General features: G+C 38.4%; 1 long non-coding RNA gene across 1 annotated transcript; it reads left to right on the forward strand.

Moving 5' to 3' along the window:
- Positions 1 to 1,258: 1,258 nt before the first annotated feature.
- Positions 1,259 to 4,873, forward strand: LOC139718411 (uncharacterized). Its single transcript, XR_011710033.1, has 3 exons — positions 1,259 to 1,304; positions 3,406 to 3,597; positions 4,721 to 4,873. It is a non-coding gene; the product is annotated as an uncharacterized lncRNA (long non-coding RNA).
- The last annotated feature ends 2,135 nt before the right edge of the window (positions 4,874 to 7,008 follow it).

Raw genomic sequence — 7,008 nt, forward strand, 5'->3', positions numbered from 1 at the left:
TTTCAGCCTCAGTCTTTGTTTCATCGGGTCTATAAACTACTTGTTTATTAGAATTGCGTAAACCTGGAACTGCGTTTCAACGGCAAATTTGCTTCTCATAACTCCTCTTTGTAATAAAAGACTGATTCTCCTCAAACTTTTCAAATGTTTAATACAAAATGAGCTTCGTCTCGTTAATTGTAGCGTACATACCTTGAATATATTGGCCGTAATGACATCATGTCGAAGACAAAAATCTGGTAATCTTGTTGATAATTAATCCACTTCATAGAGTGCTATTCAGTGTTTATGATGATAATGATAATGATGATAATGATAATAATAATGATGATGATGATGATAATAATAACAATAATAATAATAATAACAACAATAATGATAATACGTATTCATATAACGCCTTATACAGACTCAAAGCGCTTCAACAAATCCAACAAAATACAAGAAATCAACAATATCTACAAAAAAAACAAAGAGAAAGAACAAAGCAAAACAAATACTGACTCTAAACTTGTCAGATCATTAGAAGTGAAATCATTCGTTATAGTTTACATCATATCGATATAAGATATTGCTGGTGAAAGCGGCGTTAATGTCATTGTGAGCGTTTTCAGGGTTTTTTTCCCCGTGTTTTAAATGATTCAGAATTGGGATATGATTTAGTTTCTGTATTCATATTCTTGCTGCAAAGAATTACAAAGCAATATCTGATTTCACAAAATGTGCAGTTCCGACTGCGTCTTGAATATATTACTGTCCCAACAGCCGCGGAATTTCGTTGTAACCTCATTTAATTGATTTGATTCGACTCGACTCGATTCGATTCGACTTGATTAGATTTGATTCGATTTGATTTGATTTCGTTTGATTTGGAATTATCCGTTGCAATGGAATCTGAAATTTCGACTTGTCATTCGTGCTCTTTGATATTGCAAACACTGTCTTCTCCAATATTTGTCATTGTTTTTCAGTGAGACTTGTCGGAGGTTCTGACGAGCATGAAGGCCGAGTGGAGATACTGTGTGACGGAATCTGGGGCACGGCGTGTGACAATGGTTGGGGTACTGAGGAAGGGAACGCGGTGTGCCGACAGCTTGGCTACTCATCCGCCGCCTCGGTCCATCACAATGCCCACTTCGGACAAGGATCAGGCCCTATTTGGTTAGACAGTGGAATTTACTGCCCCACATCGGATAAAAATTCGCTCCTAGAGTGCTACAGAGGGCCGTGGGGATGCTACGCATCGGGCTATACCTCCAGCTGTGGGCACGACGATGATGTGGGTGTAAGATGTGCCGGAGAACGTGAGTTTATTTCAGTCTGTAACAAACCGTATAATGTTCCCCCCCCCCCCATAAAAAAAATAATGCAATCGGACTTTCTGCGATAATAACTTTGAAAATAGAAATTCAATCAAAATGCAATTCAGGGTATGAAACTACAATATAACATTTACATAAATGTTATAGGAAACTCCATTCGTTGTGCTTCAGTGGTCACAGAGAAATGGAAATCTTTTCAAAGTTTATTAGAAGTCCCTACCCTCTAAGTTTTGTAAGGAGACTCGTTGTCTATGTTGTGTTCACGCTTTACGAATGAATGAGAGATTGCTAGATTCTTTTCATTTTTAATCAACAAAATGAATAATCAATTTCATCAAAGAGAAAGCAGATTTCTGAAAATTTCAAACGTTGATAAGGTTTGAAAATAAACGATAAAAGAAAAATATCAAATCATTTACTCATGGAATAGTGGATTGAATTCTTTCTGATTTTTGGTTTTCTTCAATTTTTTTTCTGTTTTCTATCAAGATGATCATGAATAAAAGTATTGACGTATTTGCATATTTATATGTTTATCTATTGATAATATGTTATGCACAAAATTCGAATTCATTTGTTAGTTGCCCTGTCGGTTATGAGAAAAATATTTCATTCATATTTCTATGGATGCCAAGAGCACCCAAGTGCTAAGCGTGGAAGAAACAGACCCATGACATGCTTTACAAAGATTCACATTTCTCCTTGACCACTGAACCAAGTTAAATGGGGTTTTCTGCAAAGTGTAGGTAGCACTTATACCCTGACATAACATTGGGATTGTTAATTCAGTGGCGGATCCAGAGGGGGGTGCAACCGGCACACGCCCTCCCCCTTTATTTTTCGTTAAAAACAAAAGAAATAAAAGGAAAAAAATGAAATGAAACCCGCAAGTGGCACCAGAAATATTAGTCACACCCACCACCCCCTTTACAGAATTCCTGGATCCGCCCCTGTTAATTTGTTTTAAAAGTTATCAATGGGAACAGTCACATTGTATTTTTTGGGAGGAGGCATACTGCAGTCTTTTGCTTCGAAAGCAAGGGTGCTGTTTCCTTCGTTAGTGTTTTTGCTCTGATGGATCTTTCTATACGTGACAGTATCACGAATCCGCAGCCATCATACCCACCATCACTCTGTTGACTATCATTAGCTCACCAGAAAACATTACATTTCCTTATTGATATTCTTCTCGCGACAAAATCAAGGAAATGTTGATTAATCAATGGCATATATATTCTTCATTGTTGAAACTTATAGTTTACCTGACTTTTTTGTCTACAGACATCGCCATTTTGACACTAAGCATTTATCAAATTGAACTTACATTTTCGTAATGCGAGTAGTCATTGCAATTTCTAGCAGACCCGTAATTATCATCACTAGTCCAACCATTGCATACATTATTATCATTACTATTTCATTGTTATTATTATTATTATTATTATTATTATTATTATTATTATTATCATTATCATTATTATTATTATTACCGTAATTTGTTTTCGACCTTCCCACATCAGTGACATTCAGATTAGTAGGCCTACTGGTAACCCATGCAAAGCGAATATCTCCGATTCCAATCCACGGGGGCGTGTATTAACATATGAATTGTGTCGATTGAATACAACGTGTTGTTTACTATGAATAACAATGACTGGATCGTCCGATAATTATCAGCAAGAAGAGTGCTAACATTGACATACAAGATTCTATGCACTAATTCCATTTGATAGTATTTCTCTTCTTCCTGTAAAGAGTGAAAAGTGGGATGTACACTGTGTACAGTACACCAAGCATCAAAAACATTTTTTTTTTCGATTGAGGTGTGCATACTAAATTTCTTTATCCATGATGACACACTCAAAATGATAAACCAGTGCTTATGTCAAAATGATGAGGCTGAATGAGATCCAAGAAGTAAGAATCACCACACCCCCGTCCTGTTAATACTTTCACTACGGTCTCTACTTCAGGATAATATGTCAGGTGATAATGGCTGATATTCCCGCATAATGTTAGATGTAGACGTTTTACCGATGTACCAATGTATTGAGTTTGTTAGCATCATTTTTTTAATCTATAGGAAATCTGAGTGCTGCGGCCGCAATATTTGCCAACGCAGACTTGAATGAAGGCCTAACTTACGGCATTGATCGCTTCACTTATTACGACATGACGAGTAGATTGACATTCACTCCAACGACAGCAAACCACGGCGATACACTTCAGTGTCATGTGTATGGTGTTGTGCGCTCTGCCACTCTGGAAGTTACAGGTGATTTTTTTTTTTAATTTGGTATCAGTACAAACATTACCAATTGAAACACAATATCAGTATTTTATACACTTTATACAGTACGCTGGAAGCAGTTTTGAATGATTTTTCCTCTTTTTTCAGGGAAATTTGACTGAACAAATCGTGGTCGATCTCTGTCACATCCTGTTCCGCTTGTGCGTCTTCACTGTGTACTAAAAGCCTGTTATACGAATGTGAATAGCGCTCACCAGCAATGACAAAATAAACGGCATTGCATGGAGCCGTGACATATAACACGATATAATGACATTCGTATTTTCACACAGGACATTCTGATCAAAATATTTGAGAATCGGGGGGGGGGGGAGGGCAACAGATCCATGGCCCCCACCCCACTCCCTGCATGATGTGCACGACCATACAGACATGTATATACAGCTGTGTTAGTATAACGCAATTATGCAATGAAAATTAAAAGGCTGGTGTAAGCAGTTATTGTAGTCAAAGATTTACCACTCCTTTGACACCTGTCGATTGAAATTGCGATTGCAAAATAGAATGTTTATAACTAAATCTGCATCTATCTCTTTACGTATCTCACTATTTGATACTGACATATTTTTCCTTTAGGCTGAGTCCTAGGAGACGTAAAACTTGATCAACACAAACTTAGATGATCTGTTCACGCGCGAAGCGTGCAGCTAAACAGGGAAATGGCTGTATAACTTTCCTTCTACTCTGCGAAAAACCCAACGCTTTCTGAACGTAACAAAACATGCATTCAATTCCTTTCTTTTCAATACGTTTTGTGTAGTAACAAACGTAATTCAATGTCAAATTCTTGTCTTTTTCATGCGATGTTCTCGACTTAAATTACCTAAATACACGTATGCTATTCATGTCATTGCTAAATAAGATTTGAAGCAGTCATTTGCATGAATGAGCGTCAAAAGACTGGATAAGAGCCTCACAATCATCATTTATTTGTAGTGTGTTTGAATTGTTTTTTGTTCTATTGTTATCACTATTATAATAGACTGCCATATGTCTGTTTTTCTTTTCAAGATGTGCCTTGTGCCGTTAAATAACAATGAACTTTTAAACGAATAACGTGCTGACTGTATTTGAACTGACTAAACAGGTGGTGTCGATGTACCCCGGTCCATCACTCCATGTATCACTCCAAGTCCCGGTACCCCTCCGGGAGAGAACATCTTATCTATCGATGCTGTAGAGATTAAAGGCGAGAATAACCTGGTTACTCTGGTCATCTCCTGTCACGTGAACCTCACTGATCAGCCGTCCCCGTACCTCCACACCTACACCATCGGGACTGAGACTACAACTCTATCGTCTTCAAGCTCCGGCTCAGCCATCCTCTCACCACGCCCCAACGCCTGCATCGAACTCACGTGCTCCGCGACGAACGGGATAGGAACGACCTCAGCCACGCTAACACACTGTCCTCGAGGTAGGTAGTCTTCATACAATATGCACTTTAAGAGTGCGACAATTCTGTCTTTACTTTTTCTGTTTTCACTGCGGCCTAAGGCCGCTATAGGTCACGTTAAACTATGTAGTAACAACTTAAGGAACTCTTAAATGCCTATGAATTTCCATACAATTTCCTCTGGTCTGGTCTTGCAATATTTTCAGTGTTACAAAAACTAAATAAAACGATATCATATTGATCATGCTCGCTCAGACATCCATACCTACACGTTCCTTTCCATTTTTGTCTTTATAAAAACCGAGTCAGCGTAGTCATTTGATAAAACCATATCTTTGTTATGGCATTGTACACTTTACTGCTAGGTATAATGATAACCATGATAATCGGTTGGTGTTTACTCCATGTAACACATGCTTTCTAGAGGTCTTAGAAACTTAGCGCAAAGTGTATTGTAAAAGTCCTCCCCTACCCTTTCTGTTCATCTGCGATAACTTTCAGACTTAAGGTATATCCATTTTAATTTCCAATTGGTGATCGGTTCCTGGTTTAGACAGTAATCAATTCATCAACTGATCATATCTTATACAACAGATAAGCCACCAGAAAGAATCATCAATGTGGGATTTGAGACTCAAGAAGCTGCTGAACCAAGTCTCATCATTACTTGTCACGTGGATCCAGAAGACCAACCCTTTCCACCAATCAACACGTACCTCATTGCAGTCGACGATAGCGTCATTTCCGATTCAGCTTCTCCTACGGTGACGATAGACGCTCAACCCAATACATGCATCGATGTCGTGTGTACTGGTATAAATGAATATGGAGAGACTGAAATGACCAAGACCTACTGTCCCCCACAGCCAGGTAAATCCAAAAAAAACCCCATTTTTTTCTTCTTATTATTTTTTGGAACGAACAGTAAAGTAAGAAAACACAGAGTTTACGTTATGTTCATTCTCCGATTTAAAGTGGCTATCCACAATGAAAGAAATTGCAGTTTTCAGCATCCTTTAATCGTTCATGTAAATCTGCAGTAAAGTTTCACTGTGTTGAATACGTTCTCCAAAATTAAAAACACACCACTTTCTCGTGGGGTTACAGTTAAGTTAAACAGCAGTTGTGACACCTTTAACTAGAAAATTACTGAAACCAAAATGATCACATACTGTGTAAATTTAAAACCAAAACACAGTTCTCGTATACCATGCAGAAGTGTGTTAGATAACGCTTTCATGATACGATTTCAATTAAACAATGACAAAATGCGCAATACTAGCCAGAAAGCTTCGCCGAAAGTACTATACATTCTCAGAGATTACCTGATGGTGGTGGCTTCGTGATTTGTTACATTCGATTACATACAATACATCGGGCCAAAGCTATCTACGTTCCACCTTCGTTCTGCATACCCACTAGAGCAGGGAGGGCGCTTCAGGAATCAAAGTCGGTATACCGACTTTTATTATTTCACACTTTTATTTCACACTTTCGAAATACTCAAACAAACAAACAAAGAAACAAACAAACAAACAAACTTATTATCCCATCAAGATGCCTCAGCTAGGCGATTTTCTTGACAGAGCTTTTCGATGTAAAGCAAGCGAATTGAGATGAATTTTGAGCCCTTACAAGTAAGTAGGCCTACCAAGAGGAAGATAATGAACGGAAAAATGTTAACTCCGCAAATGCCATGGGTCGTCAGCAGCACACCAGGGATCACCAGTGTTTCGGCCATTTAAGTGCTGTACACCTCCCCTTGACAGCACCCCCATGGCATTTCAAAGACAAAACAACAAAACAAAACAAAACAAAGCAAAACAACACAAAACAAGAGAAAAAAGGAAAACGCTTGGCATCAATCACCTCTCCTCACTCCAGACACACTCTCTCTACACCCCCCTATTCCCACCACCCCCAAGCCTTCCCTACTATCCATGCAGATCCTGTCTCTGCTGCCCCACAAATTCTCCTGA

The sequence above is a fragment of the Diadema antillarum genome, unplaced genomic scaffold (assembly GCF_040938485.1).
Source record: "Diadema antillarum isolate AM-2024a unplaced genomic scaffold, OU_Dant_1.0 scf00000094, whole genome shotgun sequence".
Classification (NCBI taxonomy): domain Eukaryota; kingdom Metazoa; phylum Echinodermata; class Echinoidea; order Diadematoida; family Diadematidae; genus Diadema; species Diadema antillarum.